The 24,144-nt window shown below is 41.4% G+C and overlaps 1 protein-coding gene and 1 long non-coding RNA gene across 3 annotated transcripts in view; one reads left to right on the top strand and one right to left on the bottom strand.

The window, feature by feature from the left end:
- Nucleotides 1-24,144, top strand: part of Nsmce2 (NSE2 (MMS21) homolog, SMC5-SMC6 complex SUMO ligase) — a 236,172-nt gene that overhangs the window by 201,153 nt on the left and 10,875 nt on the right. The gene's annotated exons all lie outside the window — the stretch shown is intronic.
- On the bottom strand, nt 9,389-23,608 carry LOC141421731 (uncharacterized). The gene is made up of 3 exons (XR_012446415.1): nt 23,516-23,608; nt 11,808-11,927; nt 9,389-10,711 (listed from the first exon to the last, which is right to left on the bottom strand). It is a non-coding gene; the product is annotated as an uncharacterized lncRNA (long non-coding RNA).

Consider the following 24,144-nt stretch of genomic DNA (forward strand, 5'->3'; position numbering starts at 1 on the left):
GAGACCCATGCATAGGGAGCCATCTAATTTTCCATAGTTGTGCAAAGACAGTTTCAGAGTTTTTCCACAATATGCAGAGAAACTTCATTGGGAAAGTAATAGCTTTTTCAACAAATGGTCCTTTAACAACTGGATATGCATATATTTAGAAAATGAATTTTGAACTCAATCTCATACCATAAACAAAAGTTAACTCAAAATAGATCATAGATCAAAATATAAATCCTGAAATGTGGAAGTCCTAGGAGAAAACAGGATAAACTTGACTGTGGTTTAGACAAAAATTTCTTAAGTAGAGAACCAAAAGTGTAATTTATTCAAAAATTTATAAATCAGACCTCATCAGAATTAAGTACTTTTGCTCTTCAAAAGGTACTTCTAAGAAAATGAAAGGATGAATGTCATATTGGGAGAGAGTATTTTCAATTTGCAAATCTAATGAAGGACTTATATCCAGAATACAAAAAAGAACACTAAAAACTCAATAAGAAAAAAGCAAACATTGGTGGGGAGGATGGAAAGACATAAAGATGGACAAAAATTACAGAAATGAGCAGACATATAAAAGAACATTTATAGGAGGCAAATAAGCACATGAAAAGATTTTTAACCTCTTTCATCAGGAGGAAAATACAGATTAAAACCAAAGTGATAACCACTATACACCTACTAGAGTGACTAAAATATTCAAAAGCAACAAAAAAGACTGAAAAAGTGCTGGCAAAGGTATTGGGTCTGATTCTTACCCATTGATGGGAATGTGAAATGACACAAACACTTTGGAAAGCAATTCAATGGTTTCTTTAAAAGTGAGTATGTCTAGGCTGGCAGAGTGGCTCAAGTGGTAGAGCTCCTGCATAGCAAGTGTGAGGCCCTAAGTTCAAACCCCAGTGCCACCAAAGAAAAACAAAGTGAATTCATCTGCTGTAAGACCCAGGTATGTTTACTCAAGAGCATTGGAAGCATGTGCCATACAAAGACTTCTAACATATGAATCAGAGTAGATTTATTTGTAATAGTTCAGAACTGGGAACAATCCAAATGCCCCACACCTATAGGATATAATACTGTTCAGCAAAAACAACAACTGTAACAAACTCTTAACACATGCACAAGGGGCCAAACCAAAAGGGAGCACAAACTATGTGACTGCATTTAGATCAAATTCTTTGGCATGCCAGTTGACCTAAAGTAGCTAAAAAAACAAGTAAATTTTTGTGTGCAGAAGGTAGTGGGAGTGGTAATGTCAAAAGGAAGGGATTCCAGAGGACACGAGGGAAGGTGGGAGTGATGGATGTGTTCACTGTTTTGATTATGGTGATGGTTTCATGGTTGTACACATCTGTCAGACTCATCACATTCAGTCCATGGTATATGAGGTAGACATCAAAGGAGAGGACAGGAAGCTACTTAAATGTCCATTATTAGAGGATTCATGAAATGGATTCTGGATGCCTATAAAGCAGAATATTAAGCAACTTGTTCTTAAAAATGAAGTCAATCTGTATGTGACAATTTGCAATGATTCCCCAAATAAATTTTTGTTTGTGAAATGCAAGGTACAAAACAATGTATGTTAACATATCTCCTTTTGAGTAAAAATAGACATTAAATATGTGTGTATACTTGCACGCATATGTCTGTTCATCTATATCTATATCTATCTACCTGTAGATACAGGTATATCTATATCTATATCTACCTATAGCTAGCTAGATAGATATAGTATGTGTGTGCATGTTCCTAACTTTGTCTGTGTGGACATAAGGGATTTCTTGAGGCATTTGCAAAAACCTAGGAGTCAGTTCTGATGATTGGGATGGTGGAAAAGAGAGAGGAGCTTTTACTTCTGGAGATTTTTTTTCCCAAGAGCTAGCCCACAGCTTCTCAAAAAGCAGTCTTTTGACCATATATTTGTAGTCTTCCATAAATTTAAAAAGTAAGTCTGGTTACAATGATGGATAAAAGAGAGGGAAAAGAAAATTCAAAATTGAGAATTATCAGTTGAAATTATCAGTTTGAAATCCAAAATTGAGATAATTCCTAAATTATCAAATGAATATAACTATCAATTGAAAATATATGGTGGAAATAATCCAATCTGGTTTTTTGTTTTGTTTTGTTTTGTTTTGTTTTGTTTTTTCCATGCTAGGGACTGAACCCAGAGGGCCATAAGCATTCTAGGCAAGTGTTCTACCACGGGCTACATCCCACCCCATCATTTGTTTACGCTTGTAAATCGTTACAACTGTCATCTTCTTAGGAACCTGAAAGAGTATTCTAGATTAAGAAATTAATGTTACAGTTTTTTCCAAGAAACTAAAATGCCTCATTTTGATCAGATTGAATTAAAAGAATATTATTTTTAAAGCCTTTTAATTAATTTTAGCTTTAAAAACTCTACTGTTTCATATTATGCAAGAGCTATAGCTGTATTACAAAAGAAAAGTACAGAACTAAAGTTAGAAGTATTTTTCCAGATAGATGCTAAGCATAGAATGTAAGGAAATAGAAGGTGTGAAAAATAAGATTTCTTTAGGAATACTGTAGGACTTGAACAGTTGACCTAAAGGATTTTTATTTCTTCAATAGGTATAAATAACCACGAAATTTATGTGGTTATGTGTTTACTTGTTGCAGGATTTAAATACAAAACTATATTAGGTGCTGCTGAAAAAAAAACTCATAGTACGTAACTATCACAGGGATTATCATGAATGTTTACAAAGATTCTTGACATCTCTAAATGGGTCTGAATGGATTAGTAAGGAGGTAACCTGGGTTCCCTTTGAATCCTTTGAGATTAGTGTTTATTAAAAGCTTCTCCTTGGCTGGGCATGGTGGTATTCACCTGTAATCCCAGCACCCAGGAGGCTAAAGCAGGAGAATTGCAAGTTCAAGGCCAGCCTGGTCTATATAAGGAGACCCTATCTCAAAAAAAAGAAAGAAAGAAAGGGAGGGAGGGAGGAAGAGAGGAAAGAAGGAAGAAAGGAAGGTTGGGAGGAGCAGAGGGAAGAAGGAGGGGAGGGAGGAAACACATTGCATACTTAAGAACAATTATAATTATGGGTGAGGTTCCTTTCTAACACTAGGAAATACATTTTTTAAACTGCCGGGCCAGGTATGTAGCTTAGTGGAACACTCTGAATGTGTAAATGGCTGAAATGGCTGGGCCCTCAGCCCGAGTTGCGTCTCAGAGCGTGTTTGCATTGGTGCACAGTGGACGCCAGGCCCCGCGAATTCGTGAACTTGCTGCGGTGCACAGCCCTTGATGTTTGGTACTCAGTTTCTGGCATGAACCGTGGTTTGCTGCTCATCATCAGAGTTTCATCAGAATTCCTATCAGCCTGTCCACTAATTCAGGTCATCTGGGTTTCCTTTCTCTACCTCTTTCCTTTTAATAGCAGGAGGAGGATAATCTTAAAATGTTACAGCTGGAAATAACATCCAAGGTCATCTAGTCCCATCTCTCTTAAAGAAGGAGACATCTAGTCACTACTTTGAGGCTCTAGCTCACTGCCTTCTCCACCACCTTGGTCACACCTGTCCCCATAAATGTCTACAGGCCACAGAGCTGTGAGCAGAACTGTCCAGACTTACCCAAGACTGAGGAAACCACTCTTGAATCACAGTGCAGCAACATCAATGTCGGGCCTCACAGCGTGGTGAAATCCTACCTGGGAAACCAAGTCTAACAAGGCAAGGCCAGCCTGGCTTTAGACCATAGCAGTGGGGTTGTCCTGGGGAGGCTGCAATTAAGATGTTCTTGGAAGTGTTTAAATTTCACTGGGTCCCCCAAGGCTGTCCAGTCTAGGGGCAGCAGCAGCCCCACCGCCATTTGTAGGAGCCCCAGCCAAGAGCAGGGCAGGCCACATCAGCTTGGTCTTCCTTGGAAGCTGCCACAAAAACCTCAGGACTGCCATTGTTTTTGATATCCTGTTTCCTTCTTTTTAGTTCCCCAGAAGCGTTCCTTTTGCAGTAATACCACATTTTGTTACGTGTTTATGTTGATCTCACTGGGATTTACATCTGCCTTTGGTTGTAGTCAGCCAGTGGCTGCTGCTCTTATTCCCCAGCAACACCGTCCAGTTTGTTTCTGTAGGGCAAACCAACTTGGGGAGTCTGGAGGCCCTTTGTTTGCTATAGAGAGTGGTAACAGATACAGCCCCTGGGGATAAACTTATTAGCTGTGTGGCATCAGCCACACCTCTGTGCCATTCCCTCCTGTGTGAAATGAAGATAATGTGGTAACCTGCCTCATAGGGTCATTGTGAGACGCTTTGTGAACTGAGTTAATTCACACAGTATTAACTTAGCTCAAGGGCTGGCACAAGTGGCGGTGGTAGTAATAGTGGTGCTAGTAAGAGTGGTTATTGCTATTTTTGTTATTGTCACCTCCCTTGTAGCCCCTCCTAAAGAACCACCATTACCTAGAATCCTTGACCCTTGGACCACTGAGGTGGGACTTGGAGCCAAAGGTGGGTGAGCTGAAGGGAGGAATAGTGGTCAAGGGGTGGGCAGAAAGGAGTTGCTTTAAATGTTCAGGGCAGTGGCTGTCAGGAGAAGGGAAGCACAGCCATCTCTGGTAAAGAAAAACTGAACAAAGTTTTGGGCCACATGCAGAAGTGTAGAGGTGTATTCCACTGCCCTGAGCTCTCCAACCTCAGGAGGAAGGCTAGGAGTAAGGAACCCAGGCTCTACCCACCCAGATTTACTCCCATGGCTAATGGCAGCCAGTTGTTTCATAAGCCTTGAGTGTATATTAAGTACTAAAGAAAAGAGAATTTAGATTTAGAACATCTAAACAAGAAGCAACAGTTGACCTGGGAAACACAGGCCTCCAATTTGAATGGTGCTGCCTTTAGCAAGAGCATTGGCTCCAGCACACCCCCTCTCTGGGCTCAGCGTAGCACAGGGCTTGGACTGGACAACCACAGCTCTTTCAATTTTAACGTAACACTGAGTCCACTAAAAGAGAAACCCAGTCTTGTTCCCTTTCTGCATTAGGTTTTGTGTTTGTATGCACACATCATGAAAGAAGCGGTAAAAGGCCATACATTAAGGAAGAAATGTTTCTCATAATTTTGAACAGTTCATTAGACTGATGGACTGCTTCCTCACCTGTAAAGCGGTTATCAGTCCCCCAGCCCTCACTCACAGGGTGCTGTGACCAGTAGATAATAAAAGATCGTGAAGTGCTGAGTAAATGTCAAGTGTTATGTAATGGGAGAAAACAACCTCAAGCAAGGTGGGAAGACTCAGTATGAAGAAGATGTAAACTACAGATTTCTCTCCACCACCCCCAAAGTTTAAAAACTATTGTCTGTATTTTTAACAGAAAATATCAGTGTCTGTCTGTACTTTTCTACAAATGCTTTAAAGTTAATGAGCACAATTTGGGGGACTGCAACATCAGCCCATGTTGCTAGAAGTTGCTTCACTGCTTTAGAACCCAAATCCCCTTGCAAAGAATTTAAGACAAGCTTACATCATTTCAAATATAGCATAGTCCACTTTTTGCAATCACAAATGTGCTTGCAGGAGTAAAATTTGGAGAGTCTAGAGCAATGGAAGAAGCCTGGTCTCCAGGGTGCTGCTTACAAGTTTCAGTCAGCTGCAAGCTTTGCAAGGACAAATCATATTTCCAGATTTCACTTGCTTGGCACTTTTCCCTGAGGAGATCAAAGCTGCTTTGTGGACTTAATCTGTTTAATTCTCACAACATGCCTGCCATGGAAGTAGCTGCTATCATCCTCACTCTGCTGATAAGGAACTGCAGCCAGATACGAAAACAAACTCTTCAAGGGCACATACACAAGCAAGTCCACATCAAGAATGGGAGCTGGATTCTGCAGTTTATGTTCCTTTTTGTGTCCTAATGCTACGAAGTAAAGCAAACTGGACAATTCTGTAACTGGCATACTCTTGTGTCCACTCCAACTCATAGATGCTCAGAAACCTAGCAGGTCTGTTGAGCCTTCCTATTCACTGTGAGATAATCTAGAAATTTTTGACCTTGGATATATTAGGTATTAAGGTCATGTTAAAAGTATTGCATGGTTTATATGGTCAAACATGCTTGGCTTTGGCTAGTTCTATGAAACTTCAGTTGTCAAGCAATCGTGAATAAGTGTACTTACATCAGACTTGTCTCCATTAAATGGGGCGGTGTACATGATACACTTAGCAGAGAGGAGGACCACAGTAACTTCAATAAATAATAGTTCTCACATTACAGAACAGACAGGTTCTTGGGGTAATTCTTGCTTCCATAAGACTTTCACTGAGTGTTAAAGCTCTTGACTAGCAAATCCAGATGTACTACAGGTGTTCTTTGTGCAAGAGTGCTCCGTATGTTACTATAGCAGGCCTGCTCCTCTTCCCTGTCCCTCTTGGTTCCATTTTGGCATGAGCCACTTACTCAAGGAAGAGTTCCTGCACTTGAGTTTGAGTTTCTGTCAAAATAGGGCAACTTCTTTAGTGAGCCCTGTTAGAAGCTATTTTGCCTTATGAACCAATTCTTGACTTCAGAATTCTTAGAGTGCTCATGAATGTGGTAAGTTGCCATGCAGTACACTTGGAAATTGTCCTGTTTGGGTTCTCCTAAAGAGAGATGGAAAGAGAGAGGAGGTGGGCTAACATGATCTAATCAGTTCTGGAACTTGGAAAAGACAAAGTTGTCTGAATAGAACACAAAACCATGAATCCAATATCATAGACATTTATCACTGCCAGCAGCACTTGTTCCTGAATTGGGGGTAGTGGGGAAGGATACAGAAAATAAAGTGTTTGGGCCCCAATCAGATGTACACAATCAGAATCCCCAAGAGTGGACCTGAGAATTGAGATTTATTTGTAACACACTTTTCTTTGTGGGCAGTACCCTGCCAGGTTAAGGAACTGCTAAGGCCCTTTTCCGGGTGAGGAAAGTAAAGCCCAAGAGGAGGAACATTTCCTTCAAGATCACTCACAGGGCTGATTTGGTGGCCAAGACCTACCTGGAGCTCAGATCACCCTCCCTGCCAGAGCAGGGTCTTCCCACTGCTCCCCCTGGCCTCCCCGGCCCCCTGCTGACAGAGTCACAGTGGGTGACGCTGTCTGCACACTCTCTAACCTATATCGCAGAGAGCACCTCCTGACTGTCAAGGACTGCCATTAGGTTCAGCTAGCTAAAGAGTGTTCAGTTCACTCTGACCTTTACTCTGAGTCTGTTCTTTAGATATTGAAAGGGTACTAAATTAAGCCATTTTGCAGAGAGGCCTGAGTCATCTAGTGGCAGCTGTTGGTGCCTTACTGGAGGTGCTTTGATCATTGTCATCTGAATGCACGTGTTAGTCCTGTCTGCTGCACTGCGCTGAGCTGGGCTGAGTGTATTACCCAGATAATGGGCTCTGCCCTTGAGTACAGCACTGAGGCCAAGGACTTAAGGGCTATTCACAGAGCCGAGACCAGTATGAGGACATAAGAGGAAACAGGAGCCTCTGACTCTCTGGGAGTCAGAGAACCTGGTCTCCGAGCAGGGGAGGAGCTTAGGCACATCCAGCCTCCCCCAGAATGAAGAAGGGAGGCTCCTTAACTTAGGTCACACAGCAGTTTGGGAGGCTGTATGACTCAACCAGACAGAGTTCTTCCTACCTCCCCATCCAGGAGTGGAATTGGTTTTCTCAAGGCAGGGGGGCGGGGGGGAGTCTCTTCTGTTTAATCGGGAAGTCTGTAGTTGGGAGTTGGTACTTTAAGGACATCTTGAGATGTGGTCTGGAGAGGTGAGGATGTCGCACAGGGAGTGGTCAGAGTGTGTTTGAGAAGGAGTGGGCCAAAAAGATTATGCAGTATCTTGCAGTAAGCTGGGCTTCAAGCATAAATAAGTGGGGTTTATAGCATGGAGGAAAGTCAGGGTAAGACCCTGAGAAAGAGGCCAAATGCTCCACACTACTGCCAGTGACTCTGATGGGGCATGGCAGTATGACTGGAAAACCTCTCCAAGGATTAAAATCAGTGCCCCCATTGCTGAACAGCTGTTATGTGCCAAGACCCATGTCTAACAGGTTACATAAAATGTCTTCTTTCTCAGAGCAGTCCTGTAGGTGTGTTTCCATTCAGGCAGGTGTTTCCCCATTATAGATGGCAGTTCCCACTCAGGGAGAGGACTGAGTAACCCACTCTAAACTGAAGGTCCTGTTGGCTCATTCCTCAAGGCTTTTTTAAGAATATTGGGAGGAAGGTTATGGGAAGCTAGCCAAGAGGTAACTGAAAGTTTCTATTTTTTGTCTACAAAGGAACAAAATGGCAGGGTGGGGTGTGATATTTCTCAGAAAGCTGGAGAAAAATAATCAACAGTAGCTGAATTATGTTTAAGAAAGGACAAGTTGAAGAGACCAGAGGCTGCTTGTTTGGCAGATCATTGACATGGTGGCGTGACCCAGTGAGATAGAGAAGAGGAATGCTCCTAGAAGAGAGATAAGCAGATGTCATTTATAATAATAAGAGTTACTGATGATTTAGGGTGTTTAAGATTGAGAACTAGACATTGCCTGAACAAAGAGGAAAGTTCAAAGTGGATAGCTAGATTGGTTTGTCATCTAAACAGGTGACACAGTGGCATCAAGTGAGATAGGTCCTCAGAAGACATCTCTTACAACCCTGTGTGCATCTGACATTGTACTATAACAAGGAAATGAATAGATAAGAACCAGGAAAATTATAAACTAGGAGTAGCTGTCTGTAATCAACAGCACCTTGTATTGGAAAGAGAAGTTGGGCAGGACCTCATACCCTGTAGGAATAGATCACTGATACAGTTTTTAAGAAGATGGGAAAGACAGAGGATTGATGCAGAAGGCAAAAGCAAACACATCCAATATCCTAGAAGGGGAAAGGACAGGAAGAGAAGACCTGCTCGGAATTATATTGTGTTCCGAGCACATTAAATAATTGCTCAATTATAGTAGAAACTCACTTAAATATTCAGTCCTTTTAGCAGTCCTGCCAGTTAAGTGTTAGTCCATTTTAAAGATGGGAAAACAAAGGCTGTGAGATCATGTTGCTAGGGGAGGCAGGAGTCACCCTGTCTGATCCCAAACCCTGGCTTCTGGTCCACTGCCTCACCAGAAGTTGAAGAGGAGGGAGGGAAATTGGCGGTGTACAGCACCAGAGGCTGTGAAAATCCATGAGGGTCAAAGTAGATTCAGAGAACTGGTGGGAATCCTGGTGGCCTTAAGGAGCGAAAGTGCTGCAGAGTTGAAATGAGAGAAGTTGGCTGCAAGGAAATTCACATGATTGGGTTCACAGTTTCACTTGCCTTGTGTGGCATTTTACTGCCTAGTCCGAGGAAGATTAAATATTAGTCATCTGGGAACTATGGGAATCCTCTCCCTCGACTGCACTGTGATTTGCCCATGTGTGTTTAGTGATGTCCCCACATGACATCACCACGTCTGATCTTTTTGCCTTTTTCAGTGTCATGGGCTACTGACTGTGGGTAAAATTACGGGTTTGTAGAATTGCAAGTGATTGGTAGAAGTCTTTGAAAAAATAATTATAACTTGAGGAAATGAGGTTAACCTAATGAGTTTTTGTAATCTCAAGGTACGAAGAGAAAAGTGGGTAAACCTTTAGCTTTAAAAGAAGGTGAGTATCCATGGCACTAAGTAAGAAGTCTTTTTCCTCTCACTGGGAAAACATTCCAGCCACTGGCTTAACTTCTGTTCTTGTTGCTGACTCGCAACTCTACTCCCCCTCTAAGTACATGACAGGTCTGAACATAATTCTTTTTTGTAGTCCACTGACTCTTGTAAATAATGCTGTGATTATAAGGTTTCCTGAACACAATTTTCAAAATGTTAGTAATAACCACATTGCACCTACCTGCTATACTTGGGTAACCACCTCTATTGCTCAATTTACTTAATATTGGTCATAGTGAAACATGTTTTCATCACTTGAAATCCAAATTTTATTTGCCAGGTTACCAATGGCCATTTATTTCTGTGACATAAATTAGGATGTTGTGCAAGTTTGACTGGCAAATGGGTTGACTCTTGAAGGCAACAGGTTTGCCTTGGGATCAGGAGATATTTGAGTTGACTAACCAAATATTCATGAAAACTTTTGTCTTTTGTTTGCTTTTAAAATAGTCTGATAATGACTGGAAAGATAAAGGATTTAAAACTGGAATGGAGTTTTGAGACTACAGAGTCTACCCTCCTCCCTATTCTCATGCCTTTAATTTTCAAATGGGAGAAAGAACAAGATCAAGAGAGGTGGTACATGTGGCAAGACCTCCCAAGTCACAGAGCCCATTAGTGCCAGGGTTTTCAAGTCATTCCAGTGTTATTCCTACCCAAGTGCTATGTTCTTCTAATTGGCAAACAGCTGACCCTAAGGCACTGTGGCTTTCTACCCTAGATGTTAGTTAGGAAAAAAAGATAACTGCCTTTTATATCAAAAGCTCTTGAGAGTATTTCTCATATACTCACAACAGAACACAAAAGTTCCTTCTTGCAAGATTGCCCAAGTCTCCTTAGCTTGAATTTTCTTCTCACTTTTTTTTTGAAAAGCCATGTTCCTTTTTCCACTTCAGAGTCCTCAATCCTGTTTGTCCAGATATCAGTGTGCAAACAGCTATTGCATCCAAATTCCCAAAGGAGTAAAAAGATACTGATGATCCACTTCTGAATTTCATTTGCAATGGCAGAGAACATTTTATCCAAACCTTAGAAGCAATACAGAAAAGATGAATCAAGTTAGCAATTACATAGTTAGCATCATGCAAGATGAAAGTCTTGCACTACAAAATCCTGAGCCTGGTCAACTCTGCTTTACTTTCGAATCTGCCTGCAGGTTGTCTATCCTTTCAGAATACAATGCCTGTTGTCAGTAGTGGGATTTCAAATGAGATTTACTACAGGAGTAATAAATACAGTGTGTCTGATGAGAACGAAGGTTTATGGGAAGGTTTTTTGATAAGGACTGACTCATGCCATCTTGTTGCCTCAGACATCTTAGGATCTGAATTCAGAACAAAAGGTTTTAAAGTATTCCCCCAAAACCTAATTATAGCTCTAGCTCTAGATTTGCAAGTGACATGAAGGTCAAGGCTGAGCAGACAAGCTGGGGAGAGCACAAAGTACCCCATCACAAGGTATGACTAACCCTAGGGAATCTTGTCAAAAGTGCTCTGTGTTTGTGATTCACTTGCAGAGCGAATGCGTTCTAGAGACACTCTGATGCCTGCCCGTTATGGAATGGTCACTGCTCAGCAGAGTCTGTGTCATTTGGGTCTGCCCCTATGTTCTGTTCCCCACCCCCAGTGTATCTCCCCCAGCCTCAAAATGCTGTTTAAAGCCACCCTGCTGAAGCCCATGGAACTGATGTCATGTGTTGTAATGGCACTTTCCATCCCAACACTAGGCAGCCCGTGCTTTAGATGGAGGACTCTATCTTACTTGTCTTGGTGTATGCAGGATCTACCTACCATGACAGGTATTCACAACAGTTAATGAGGGGTAGGGAGCAAACAAGCTCCTGGGTAACTGACATTTCAGGGGACATTTAATAATAATATCAGAAAATCTGCCTTTCAGATGCTTTGATTGCTTGGTGTATAGTAATGGATGTTGTGTGCATTTATCTGAGTGGCAGCCCCTGAACAGGTGGCAACCACTTTCTCTCTCAGTTTTGCCTGCAGTCATCTTTCCTCCTTTTCCTTCAGGGTTCCTCCTGGTGTCACTTTCCCTCCAGTAGTCATTTTAGGAGGCCTCGCTGAAGGCTTCCATGGGCCCAGAACTCACCTCTCTCCCCGAGCTTACCATACTGTGCTGTGGTCACGGGGCGACTTGTCTGTTTCAACCCATCCTCTGTGCCTAGGAAATGGTAGGTGGTCACAGACATTTACTAAATGCAAGTTGCATGAATCATAGCTTAGGCTCCTAAATGAGGAAGAGAAAATAAATTTCCTTTAAATATTTACTCCTGCTCTTAGGAAACGTAAGCCTTCAGTGTCTTTTGATACGACACAAAGCTTGACCACAGTTAGGGCTCCAAGTTTCAGTCATCCAACCATGGTGAGAAGGCTTCTAGACTCATCTTGAAACTAGGTCAGAACTTGAAAACTAGTGCTCTTTATAGTCACTGAAGATGAGGGACTAAGTTTAGTTGTCATTTTTGTATTCTGAAAAATAAAAGAAATAAATCCTGTTTTTAGTATTCTTTTCTCATCTATAAATCTGCCATAAATGGGAGCACATTTGACTGTATTTCATTCTTTATATTTGTACTTGCTTTGCCATTTTAATCTCCTTAGAAGTCGAATCATATTTTTGGAATAAAATAGTCATAGGCTTTTTATCATTAGCTTTTTTACTATTTAATTTGGAATAAGAACAGAATGATAAAATTAGATACAAGAGGCCTCTGTGTGTCATCAAGTAACCCAGTCTACTTTTAGTAACAAAAATAAATTCTCTGTAAATAACAACTAGCTTATTTTGGACCAACTTTTTACAGATGAATGGCCTTCAGTCTGTGTACACAGTATGAGAAACTCATGTCTCCCTCAGAGTTCTTCCTGACAATTAAAATTTTCCTTTTCTTAATTTCATTCCATTGCTCCTAATTATGACCCTATAATTAGTGTGCTGATTACATCCCCAGCATAATTTCTCTGCCTCCTTGATGTTCACCCTTCATTTATTTTTAGCATGCCTCTTTTATTTGCTCTTGAAGTCCTGCTTACCTGTCCTTGCACTGGGCTTGTGGTTGGAGGCCTCAGAGTGAGAGAGGCTTCCCCAATCACCTCAATTAGTTGCCTCTCCATATTGTTTTTTCTTTTGTCTTAAGGGAATTTTTTTGCTAACAAAGAGAATTGTAGTCAGAGGAACTGGAGAGCAATGATACAGCCTTGTCTTTCTGCCATGGTGGGGGTCATCTGCTCTTTATTCAGGGCCAGCTCACTGCCAACTGCTTTGATCTCAACTAGACCCACACCCTAAGCTGCAGGTTGTGCTATACCTCTCATTATGAGCTCAAAAAGTTGTCTAGGATCTTCTTCTTTCCTATAGCATTCATAAAGCAAATTTTAGGAGGCTTTTCCTCTGTTTTCTCTTTCCTTGCTTCCTTTGTTTGGTCTCCACTCATCAGTGGGTTCTTTTACTCCATCAACGCTGTTTTCTGGGACTTTGAACTGCAGGCAGCCTGGGCACTGCAGAGCTGGGACTAGGATCCACAGGCTTTGAAATGAAACGCAAGACCAACCAGTCTCCTGCATTGCCTTGGGGAAACTTCTCCTAGTGTCTTTCTTGCTACTGCCTGGTCCATATATCAGGCTTTTTCCTCTAAGGAGGGAAGGGATTTTACTTCATCTTCACAGTATCCTAATGATGTAGAGGAGAACAAAGAGATAGTCTACAGGAAATATAGTGCCTGTCCTTTTTAAGGTAGAACCAAGTGGTACCTAGGCTTAGAATCCTCCCACCCTCCTGAAGTCTATGCCTCAATGAAATGTGGCTTCCTTCGTTTTGCAGAAGGGCTAGAGAGTCAACAGATCCAACCTGAAGCTACCAAGGATCCCTTAAGATTGGAGTCCTTGTTCTAACACTGAATCTCTGCCGTGTGGCACACACAGGGATCTAGAGATGAGCAGCACTGCCCCTACCCTTAAGAAGCTTGCAGATCAGTGGGGAAACAAGTCAAAACAGAGTTTTGAATGATGTGGTGATAAGTGCCCCCAGGACTCCTGAGGACCCCTGAGCGGGAAGTTTCCCAGAGCAAGGCAGAGGCCTTGGTGGAATGCCCTCCTTGGCTGCTCTCGGCCCTCTGCATTCTGTGTGGCACAGCATAGGCTCATAGATGTCACAGTCCTTGCCAGTTCCACTTCCATCTTCTTGTCCTTGCCACTCAATATTGTCACCTGCCTGGAATTTGTGAGCTTTCAGTGAGCCAGAAAATCTGTCCCTCCTGACATCTTTGGGTGTGGGTGAGGAAAAAGAGTGAATGTTCCATGCTAAGCATATTGTGAAGTGCTGTGAATGTCATGAAGGAGGAAGTCTTAAAAGTGTGATTTCTTCGTGTTTACAAAATGGACAAATGACTCAGATCTATTGTACACATTCACAAAAGCTGTGTCCTGAGCTGATCCTGGCTTGAAGTCATGTGTCTTCCTTTGCATGTGGGGAAGGTTTTAAAGAGGGTGGGGACAGAGGAAGGAAGGCTTAGCTACAAGGACTTAGTTCCAGGATATTTCATCAGTGGGCTTTTTCTTAGGCTCTGCAGTATGAAAGATTGCCCTCATCTATGCTTCCTCCTTCCCTCCCTCTCTCCTTCCTTCTCTCGCGTCCCTTCCTTCCTTCCTTCCTTCCTTCCTTCCTTCCTTCCTCCTTTCCTCCCCCTCCCTCATACCTCCTTCCCTCCCTCTCCCTCCTTCCCACTCTCTTACTTTCATTTTATTTCTCCCTACAGTCAGCAGGATTATTTCATTTGGGGGGTATGTTTTCTGTTAAGTTAAATTCAGACAGAACCCTGCAAACTGAAAACAGATGTCGGTGCAGACCAGCGAGTCTGTGGATTTGTTGGTGAGGTAGCTCTGCCCTGCCTGGCCCTGACCACTTGGCTAGGCTATGAAGCTGAGTTACATTTTGGGTGGCTTCACTGACATTGTTGTCAACAGGATTGTTAAACCTCACTAGATTTGGACCCTCAAGCTTTGACCTTTTTTAATTTCTTCCATATTGAATATACTTTGGGGATTGACCTCCTGTCTTTTAAGAAAAATTTTTTATGGTAATTACATTGGGCCATCCTAAAGAAGAATTTTTATATAGGTCAAATATAAATCTTGATATTCTTTATTATTAGACATGTAAAAGGAGGGAAAAAAGCATGTTTAATTACTACTAAGGGAATCTGTGGTGTTTTGTAGTTACTGTGCTGAGTGAATCCTATGGAGTAAATAAACACTTGATCAAATCTAGGACCTGAGAAAAGTGTTGGTCATGACAATCTCAGGACCACACTGGGCGCTAACAGATGTGATCAGGTCTGTCCCACCTGTGTGTGTGAAGGTGTCTTCTCCCTCACTACACTACTTCCCAAAGCAGACATTTTCAGTGACTTTACCTTTTATTTTCTAAGGATTAAAATTTGTCATTTACTTTGAGAAGCTTTACAAAACAAATAATGATGTTCAGGCTAGCCTTATTCTGTTACTGGAGTCTCACATTGTATGCAGGCATTTCACTATTGTTTTGTCTAGCGTTCCAAAATTAGAAAGGGGGGGGCAGGGGAGAGAGATGACCCAAACAATGTATGCACATATGAATAAATGAATAAACAATAAAAAAAGGAAAAAAACCAAGCTTAGATAAAATGTACTACTCTGCTAACTCTTGAATTTTTTTAAATGGTAGCATTAATGTAAGTAGAAAATTCCATTCATATAATTTATTTGGTAATAAGGTATACTGTGTCATTAGTGATATAAATGTTTATCCCATCTTTCTTGTTACAAGTCACGCATATTTTGTTTATACTTTCATTCCTACAATACATCTATGCATGTTTTTCACTTAAAAAGACAATCAGAAACTACAAAAATTTAAAAAGCAATTAGAATAGACAAAAGGAAAGATATGATATAAATTAAATTGTAGGTGATCAGAGAAGTGTGAAATATTGCAACTATGATAAGGATAATACATCTAAAAAATACCTTATTTCCTCAGGTTAAAATAGTGCCACAGTCCCTGTCCTACCCAAAATTAAGACGTTGCAGTTTTAAAGTTGAGCAACTATAAATCTCATAGTTCCTCTTTTTTAACATTTCGATCTCTGGACTTTATTGCATCATGTGTTTCAGTTTGACAAATGGAATAAATAAGTCTGTCTGTCCCCATGACATCAGTGCTACTTATCTCATAAGTATTACTTGGTCTCATGAAGTGTACTAGACACAGAAAGCTCAAACCTAACAGTTATTCCAAAGATCTCAGCAGATTCCCTTCAATTCCTCTACTGCCAGGTCACATATACAATGATTTTGTCACCTGGACATTCTGGACTGCAATATTATATCATATTTCCTTTCAGTCTTTTTCCTATTACTATCTTTAAGATTAATTAATCATACTACCCATACAGTTTTAATTTCATCTTTTTCAAGTCATAACAGCATTGTCCCATGTTAGAGATTATTTTTAATAATAGATTTTACAACTGGTGATGCTGTGGTTCACTTGAATTCTTAATCTGGGGCTAGGGTGTCACTCAGTGACACTCAGTACCTTGCATGCTTGAGGCCCTGGGTTCAATCTTGAGCACCACAAAACAAGCAAACAAACAAAAACAACAATAAAAGGCAAAACCAGTCTTCTTCACTGTTTGCATCTTTTTACTGTGGTCAGTTTTTATATAGCAGTATTCAAAGCATCATTTTTCTTTAGCAGTCAGTCATTTGCCAAACATTGGTTGAGTTCCTGCACTTTTCCTGGCTCACTGAGAACATGAAGATGAATAAGACAGGGTTCCTCCCTTACGGAGTTCATAGCCTGGTGGGAAGGTAGAGAAGGGAGGGATGATGACCAAAGGTTCTCTGGAGGTTGAAGGAGGGTACTTCTCAGCTCTGGAACATCTCAGGGGGAGCACTTGCATTGAGTCTGCAGGGGTGAGAGGCACCAGGGTAGTGTGGCAAGTTTGGGCAAACTGCCCAGCTTGGGATGGATATAGAGTGTGAGACTAAGGTGATAAACATAGAAGACAGGGATTTTCAGGGCTCCCTGATGAAGAGCCTTATTGCCATGTCCGAGGCTGTGGTTTTAGAAAGATAACTAACTACAGTAGAAAGAAGAGATTGGGAGACAGAGAGAGAGAAATAACTTTTTGTAATCTCAGTCGGAAATGCTGGGAGCTTGAGTTGGGGTCAGCAGTGAGAATGAAGAGGATGAGCCAGTTAAAGACAGAATGGACAGGACATGAGAGCGGGGTGCCTGTACTGTCCCGGGTACCTCGATAGTTGGTATTTACACTCTAAAATAAGGAAAGATAAGAAGATGAGTCCAACGGGGATTTCTTATCTTCCAATCTATCTTTTCTTGCTCCAGACTTTACTGTAAATCTAAATAATTGAGAGTCGTAGACCTCCCCTCACAGAAAGGGCTAATCAGACTTTTCCTGTTGTATGGTTTTTGCAAGAACAAAGAAATAGAATGTGTTCATTAGATATCCCACTTTTGCTTGGTGACCTAGGCTTGGTCACTAAACCTACTCTGTTTTTAACAAGTTATTAAATGCAAGTTCTGAGTTTGGGATATTTTCAGTATTTATTGACTTGAAATGGATACTTTATGACCAAATCTCCACTGAATGATTTTTTTCCCACCAGTTGAATGCACTGGGTTTTGACTTGTCCTATTTTGATAGCATTTAATAGATGGAGACAAATTAGTATGTGATGCCAGCTGAGGAAATGGGACGCATTTAAACCAACAACAGATAAGTTAGCATACATAATGGAAAAGGATATATCAGATTAAAATCAACTCATTTGGAGGAAAACTCTTCACTCGGTTTACTTGCGTGATCTTTGGAGGACCGTGTTAAAAGAGCCAGGGAAGGGAAAACAGACAACAAGTTGAAGCTGTTGATAGTGCTGTGTCAGCTAGCCCAGCATGGTAGGATAATTTAGGCCTCCCTATTGCCTGGGGCATGGAAGGGCTGATCCCATGCAGAATCCTGATCAGCCCATATGGTGGGTTCTCTTTGGATGATCCTAAAATCATCACTTTTATTAGCTAAGTATATATTGCAGGTGCCCACTGCATGCTAGCTCTGTGGGACCTCAAGAAATAATATTAATAGTCATAATATTTAGATCACTTGCTGTTTGCCAGGCACCATTCTAAGATCTTTCCTACATTAATCATTTAATCCTCAGATAGCTATATGGAGTAAGCACCATTATTAGTTCTTTCTCTCTCTTTTTTTTTGCAGTAAAGATATTTGAACTCAAGATGTTAACCTTGCTAGGCGCTCTTACCACCTGAACAATTCTGTCAGCCCATTATTCCCATTTTACAGGCAAAGAAAGGGGAGATAACTTGCCCAGGAGCATCTAGCTAATAAAGTGACTGAGCCAGGCAAGTCCAAGCAGGATGTTTCCAGATCCCATGATCTTAAAAACTGTAATTCTCTTTGCACAATGTCCTTCCCTCACCTCCTTGGAGAGCCTGGCTTAGTCGTCATGTTCTCCAGGAGGCTTGCCTGGATTGCTCTCCTCACCTCACCTCCCACACCACTTCTCTTCTCTGTACACAGCACGTATGTTATCTGGCGCTCCTTGCACAGGGTGTGCAGTATTTGGGTCACACTCAATCTGAGTCCTCTTTCTATCCACACCTGGTACTTGGTGCAGTGCATAGCACAGCGGTGTTCAACAATGAGCATATGGTGCTTATCTGCAAGGAGCCTTCAGGGGTCTGAAAAGCAGTTCCGTTCACACAAAACAATTGAAAAGGGGGAAATTAAGGTAAAAGAGTGGATGGGAAGTGCTGTGTGATTTCTCAGAAGGAGATCGGCTGGTGGGGGCAGGACCGGGTGGTTGGATTGGCTAGAGCTAGCTTCTCCAAGTACATAGAATGCCAAGAGTATGATGGAGTATAGCTAAGAGAAGGAAAAGGGGAGGAAAAGCATTGGACAGAATGTTGATCCAGGGTGGAGATGAGTGAAATGCTCACATTTAAGGAGACAGCAGAATTGTATCAGAACATTCAGGATAAAAGGTTCTCCTCATTGACCAGATGAGATGCCTGCTCTTCAAAGAGGCTGACCCTGTTCTCTCCTAGGACCTTCTTTCCACAATGACATATATGTGTACAGTTGTCACAAGGCCACTTTGCTTTGTATGTGTCTGTCCTATGTGACTGAGCTCCCTGAGGGTAGGGATTGGTTTTTTAGTCAATATAAGAAGAATGCCAGTAGTGGTAAAAATAATAATAATGATAGCAGCAATAATTCATAATTACAGAAGTCTACATTGACTATCGTCAATAAATACAGGTAAATGATAATAATGGATCCTTCTTATGTTCTAGCCATTGTTCTGATTGCACTGTGTTAACTCAACCTCTGTTCACTGAATGTATTGCTCAAATTTATGTTCATTGAGTTTTACTATCCCATGAGGGTTGTAGCATCTAGGGCATACTTAACTATGTACCCCTATGTGGACAAGATCTGCACCTCAACGTCTGTAAAAAACTTCACGCTCAGCAGAGATCCAGCTGGTGCCAGGGAGTGTTAGTGTTGGGAACCATGGCCCAGTTTCCATTTGCCCAGAAGGCAAATGGCAGCATGGCCCAACCAAGCAGCTGGCATTCAAAACAGGCTACCAGTCCCAGGAAGAAACTGAGGTGCAGTGGTGGACACCCCAAAGTACAATAGAGTGGCCCTCAGTACAACACACACACACACACACACACACACACACTCAGCTCTTAATTCCAACCAGAGGGACCAAGCCTGCTGCCGAACTTCATTTTCCTCTTGAGATCTAAGGAGATGTCTGAGTCTCCAGGTGGGACACTGTAGCCCCAGCTATAGTCTACTGGGTAGGAGAAACAAGCCAGTTGCTGGCCCAGACACAGTCTCACTCACTGTAACTGTACAGCTTCACACTTGTAATCAATGTGCTCTTGCATATTCGTGTGTCTGCAAATCTAGGCACCAGCTCAGCCTTTCCAAATATGCGTCCCAGAATAGTGCAAGTAAAATAATCTGGGCAGTCTAATAAATATTTCCAGCAGGCAGCAAATATTTGTATAGTATTTTCTTCATATGCTACTACTTTCAAGAGAAAAGTGCTTTTAGAAAAACATTCAGGCTTAATTGAAAAAGCACATAACAATCAACTTTTATTCCCAGCTGGCATAAAACGGTCTAACTGGTAGCCAAATTTGGGATGCCTGAAGACAGACAAGTGACTAATGTTAGGGCTGTGTGTGGCCAGGACCAAATGTATCTTCTGACCACAAGACCATGTCTGGATTCTCCTTTGTAATTACCACACAGCCTACTGTAATTGTAAAACTTATATTTACTTCCTGCCTTTGACATGTAATTCAGGGTCTACAGTGAAGTTCTCTCTGTTGTTTGACTATAACCTATAAGATCATTGAGGGAGGCTATGTATATGTGTGTTTGTGTTGCCACATCTGTTAAATATATTAAGTATAATCTTTTGGAAAATAAACCAGCTCCTGTCTTGTTGGATGAAGTACTTTACTGATCAAGTGCTTATTGAACACTTACTGCAATCTGCCAAGGACTGTTTTAGACTCTGGGAAACATCGATGAACAAGACCACAAAGGCCTTCCTTTCCTGGAAGAGACAGCGTAGGAAAGGGGGAAGACAAGGGAACAGATAGAAAGCAGCACTTCTGAATATACGCTGTGCAGAGAGCCACAACAGAGTGATAGGGAAAGAGTCTGGGTGGCTTCTTCAGCTTGGGACTTCAGAGAAGGCCTCTCCAAAGAGATGGCATTTAAACCAACATTTTCAAATGACAAGAAGGAGTGGGATAAGCAAAGAGCAGGAAGAACATTCCAGGCAGATTAGTGTAAAGGCCCTAAGACAGGAAGAAGCTTGGTATGTTACAGAAACAGAAAAGGCCAGAGTGTCTTAAGCATGGCAAGTGATAGAGGACTGGTTGGAGAGGTTGAAGGACAGGATCATGCAGCAATGTGTAGTTGTGGCCCTTGTGAGGACAGCAGTACCAGCCAGGGTACTGCAGACATCTGAGCAGGAGGGGATGGTGGTTAGGATTGAGGCGAGTACTAGAGAACGAGGAAGGGGCTGGGTTGGGAAGACAGTTTAGAATCGGAGTCAGAAGACCTCGCCAGTAGATTGGATTTGAGAGATGAAGAACAGGACATAATCAAGAATGAGTCCAAAGGTTTCAGCTTTGAGCAGCTGAGATGGAAAAGACCAAAGGCTGAGCTATTTGGCTCATTACTAACAATCAAACCAACTAATCACAAACCCACATCTCAGGGTCCAATAAATACCCGCACTGCCCCCCCACAACTGTATATAACTGGGAGATATTGTTGACTTGTGGCAACACTTCTTCAAGCATTTCCATGGTTTCTGCTTCCTTATGGTGTCTGTTTTAAGACATTAAGAAAAAGTCATACTCAAGTTACCTAACTCTGACCCCGCCACATCCCTCATGAGTACACTGATAAATGTTAGTCATGTCCAGGCTTCCCTCCTCAACATGACACTTGGGCCATGGACTTAGGCAGCTCCATATGAAGTGTGGGTCTGAGACCTGCCATTGGTCAGAAATTGATAGCTGGCTTCTAACAGCACATCTGTGTGTGTGTGTGTGTGTGTGTGTGTGTGTGTGTGTGTGTGTACACATACATACATAAACATGTACATGTATATATCCAGTTGCCCCTCAGTACTCATGGGGCACTGACTACAGATACCAAATTCTGTGGGTGCTCATGTCAATTTTATAAAATGGCAAAGTACCCACACACATCTCTAGATTACTTATAATACCTAACACAGTGTAATTGCTGTGAAAATAGTTGTTATGTTGTGTGAGGAATGATGACAAGAAGAAAGTCTGTATGTATTCAGTACAAACATATGACTTTTAAAAGAAAATATTTTCAAGGAACCCCCTTACACTGTTGGTGGGAATGTAAACTAGTATAACCACTCTAGAAAAAAATTTGGAGGCTACTTAAAAAGCTAAACATTGATCTACCATTTGATCCAGCAATACCACTCTTGGGGATATACCCAAAAGACTGTGACACAGGTTACTCCAGAGGCACCTGCACACCTATGTTTGTTGCAGCACTATTCACAATAGCCAAGTTATGGAAACAGCCAAGATGCCCCACCACTGACGAATGGATTAAGAAAATGTGGTATCTATACACAATGGAATTTTATGCAGCCATGAAGAAGAACGAAATGTTATCATTCGCTGGTAAATGGATGGAATTGGAGAACATCATTCTGAGTGAGGTTAGCTTGGCCCAAAAGACCAAAAATCGTATGTTCCCCCTCATATGTGGACATTAGATCAAGGGCAAACACAACAATGGGATTGGACTTTGAGCACATGATAAAAGCAAGAGCACACAAGGGAGGGGTGAGGATAGGTAAGACACCTAAAAAAATCAACTAGCATTTGTTGCCCTTAACGCAGAGAAACTAAAGCAGATACCTTAAAAGCAACTGAGGCCAATAGGAAAAGGTGACCAGGAACTAGAGAAAAGGGTAGATCAAAAAGAATTAACCTGGAAGGTAACACACACACACAGGAAATTAATGTGAGTCAACTCCCTGTATAGCTATCCTTATCTCAACCAGCAAAAACCCTTGTTCCTTTCTATTATGGCTTATACTCTCTCTACAACAAAATTAGAAATAAGGGCAAAATAGTTTCTGCCGGGTATTGAGGGGGTGGGGGGGAGAGGGAGGGGGCGGAGTAGGTGGTAAGGGAGGAGGTGGGGGCAGGGGGGAGAAATGACCCAAGCCTTGTGTGCACATATGAATAATAAAATTAAAAAAAATATTTTCAATATAAGGCTGGTTTAATCCATGAATGTAGAACCCAGGTATGTGGAGGAAGGGGGTCTGAATACAGAAAATAACATGACTACTTTGCTTATTTATCTACTGATGGTCAGAAAAATTTTTGTGACCTCTTTAATGACAATTCAATTGGTTTAATCCATTTGATTATTAAAAGGCTATTTTCTACATTTGCCTTAGAAATATTATAAAGTTTATATTTTCTTGCCTTTACAATGGGAATAACAATATAATTCTTCATCAGTGTTTTGTGAAGATTAAATGATGGATATAAAGTGCTTAGCACAGCAGCTGCTATATAGCCTCCAATAAACTTGAGGTATTATTAGTATTGATGAGATAATAATTTGGGGGTTGGGGGAACTCCTAGAACCAGCACACTGATTTTAGTGTTTGAATGAACTAGCCCAATAATAGAGAGCAGCACACTGATACATTAAATACCTTGCATGACTTTGAACAAAACCTACAATTTCTTTTTTCCTTTTTTTCTTTATTATTCTTTATTAGTTGTATGGAGGGATTCATTGTGACATTTCTGTATATGCTTACATTATACCTTGGCAAAACCTAGAATGTCTTTGAATCTCAGTTTTCTCAGGTAAAGGAGAGTCCTCTAACAAATAACCTTAGTCTTAAAACTTCTGTGACTCTAGAAGATGATCCATATTTTTCTCTCCAGCCTTCCTTTTACCAAGCTTATCACAAAGTTTTGTCTTTAAGTTAAATTAATCACTGTAAGTGATATTTATTGCCAGATGTGACCTTTTGTTAGCATGTCGTAGAATCCCAACATTAATGTCACTTTCTAGAAATACAGATTTAGGGTGAGGAAATGTTCTGTCTCTAGAGAAGTTTAGCTATTGAAATCTTTCTTTGTTTAGACTCGGTCTACGGACTATTACTCACTGTTGGCCATTGTCCCCGTCTGTTTTGTTACCTTCTTCTTTCATGATCTCTGCCATCTCACAGTTCCCCACTCAGGCTTCTCTAGTGGTTCGCTGCATCTGAGTTGTGCTTTCTTGCTTCCTCTACCTTTTGAAATTTAAAAATAGAAAATAACCAACAAACCCACAGTCTTTCACGTGGGCTGAACTCACTTACACTCTAACAGATTTTCTGGTAAATTCCACAGTTTAATATTTATAGTCAGAAAGCTGCTGTAAGTTCAGAATAAACCCTATAAGAAATTAACAAAGAGTTACTTTTACTCTGACTGTCAAGCACATAAGCAGAAATAGGAGGTAGCAGCCCACAGAAAGAATGTGAATCTGAGAGACAGCATGGCTCCCGGCCTGCTCCTTGGCTTTTTTCCTTGCCTGTTCAACTTTCCTGAGCCATTAGGTTGATAAAAGAACTCTTTTAGGAGTCTGAGTCTTGCACTGTGAGTGTCAACCACAGAACCTGGGAAGCATGAAACCCCTTCATAGGTGTCAGCGCTATTTCCAGAGACCCCCCCCAAGCCACACCATGGCAAACATTCTAAAATATGGCACATTCCATGTTCAATATAATTATATTGCTGACAATTTTCTTTA

The sequence above is a fragment of the Castor canadensis genome, chromosome 3 (genome assembly GCF_047511655.1).
Source record: "Castor canadensis chromosome 3, mCasCan1.hap1v2, whole genome shotgun sequence".
In the NCBI taxonomy this organism is placed as follows: Eukaryota; Metazoa; Chordata; class Mammalia; order Rodentia; family Castoridae; genus Castor; species Castor canadensis.